Raw genomic sequence first — 2,063 nt, 5'->3', positions numbered from 1 at the left:
CCTCACCTGCAGCCTCATCTCTTTCTTGAAGGGACGCAGGAGAAGAGTATCAACCAGTCCTGAAGTTTGAGTCTGGAATAAAATGATTAAGAAAGGAGATTTGGCATCAGCTGCCCAGGGCTGAATCCTGGCTGTTATTCACAACCTGTGGGACCTCTCCAAGCCTCAGTTTCCTCATCTGTCAGTTGGGAACAATAACAGTACTACAAAAGAAGACCTTTCCACGCAGAGAGGCACTGGGTTCTGGGTTTTTCCACACTGGCTCGAACCAGCTGAAGCAGATAATGATTTGTGCACTTGGGCTGACCCCTGGACAGGCAACCGTGTCCAAACGTAACTGAAGATTCTTGTTTAATTAATATCCAGTGAGACTTAATGTTTAAGCCAATGGATTGATTTTGTCCAATCCGGGATGCAAACTGGGATTCTTCATTAGCATAATCACAATGAAACTTTCTTTCCTGACACATAAAATTCCTTGACATTTTCCCTTCGGAAGCCACTGCATACAGTTTCTCCCCAACGTGTTTCCCCTTGGCTGTGAAATAAATAAGCCCCATGCTCACTCTTCCAGTCATGGTGGCTGTAGTCTTTCCGTTAACAGCACTTCCTTATCAATAGCATCATCTGTGTGGTAGGCAGAACGACCCCCTTCCAAGGATGTCCTTGTCCCCAGAATCTGGGAATATGTTAGGTTCTATCCTAAAGGAGAAGTAAGGCTGTAGATGGAATTTAGCTCGCTGATCTGTTGGCCTTGGCATAAACTGATCATGCTGGGTGATCCAGGTAATCATAAGCATCTTTAAAAAAAAAAAAGAATGAAGAGATGACTTTGTAGGTAGAAGGGGGCAAAGTCCTCAGAAATGCCAGCAGCCTCCAGAAACTGAGGAAAGGTGAGGAAAGGATTCTCCCTTACAAAGAAGGCAGCTTGGCCTGCCTTGGCCTGCTCCTTAGTGAGATCCACATCAGACTTCAGCCCTCCAGAACTGGAGTAGAATAAACTCATGTTGAAGTAAGCCACTAAGTTCAGGGTGGTTTATCGCAGCAGCATAACAGATGAACTAATGCAAGCATTTCTTTTATTGGTTTCCTTTAAGGATTGAGGGAGTTTGTACATGGAAGGTGCTAAGACCCAGGCCCCGCAAATCATAAGCATCCAATTAATATTATTATAGTTATAAATGTCATCCATGTCTTCATTATACAGCTTCCTGCTTTCTCCCTCCTTTTGACTGTTCCCAAAACTCAGCTCTTGGCCAATAGAATTGGAGAAAGGAGGAGATCTGACCTTTTCCTAGTACTTCCTGAGAACAGGCATTGTGCCAGGCACTCTGCCCAATGCTTAGCATGAGTCCTCTCGAATGATGTGTGTCTGGAACCACCTTCTTTGGAAAACCAGAGCAAGCCTGGCCTGGAGGGTTGTGAAATCCCAGTAATCAACCCATCAGCCATTTGGGGCATCTTATGCAAGCACCATCAGTTACCAGCACCCAGCCTTTCCCCAGACACAGGCAGGAGGTACTGCTGTGCTTGGCATTTTTACAGCAGCCATCTGCCAAGGATACAGAGCTCCCTCAGAGCCCAATCTTAGTAGACCTCTGCTTCATCCAAACTCCAATCTCTTGGCTAATGCCTCCTCCTGGGAAGCAAACACCCCGGCTTGCCCTTATTTGCCTGGCTCCTTATCTCACTGTGACCTCCTCTAGGACCCAGGCAATGCCCAGTGCCTAGCTCTGGCATGTGTATCTCAGCAAATCCATTGCACGAAGGAGAGGTGAGATTACAAGTCAATTTTATTTGCTTCTTTAAAAGTTAATATCTCTCTACAGCAAGGCTGAGGTTAGCAAGTTGGATCTTTTCCATCTCTCACTTTGTCTCACCCTCATCCCAGCCCTCTCCACTGCAGTCCAATATTGTCTCTCCAGCAACTGTTACTGGAGCTTAAAGCAAATCTCATTAGACTTCTTAATGATGGATAAATCAATTGTCCAGCATCACTGGAAGATGATATAATTGGCTGGTGTATTTGGTAAGGATCAAGCTAGGTTATGCTGTGATAACAA

This window comes from Marmota flaviventris, chromosome 2, assembly GCF_047511675.1.
Source record: "Marmota flaviventris isolate mMarFla1 chromosome 2, mMarFla1.hap1, whole genome shotgun sequence".
NCBI classification, from domain to species: domain Eukaryota; kingdom Metazoa; phylum Chordata; class Mammalia; order Rodentia; family Sciuridae; genus Marmota; species Marmota flaviventris.
This window is presented reverse-complemented; position numbering follows the sequence as displayed.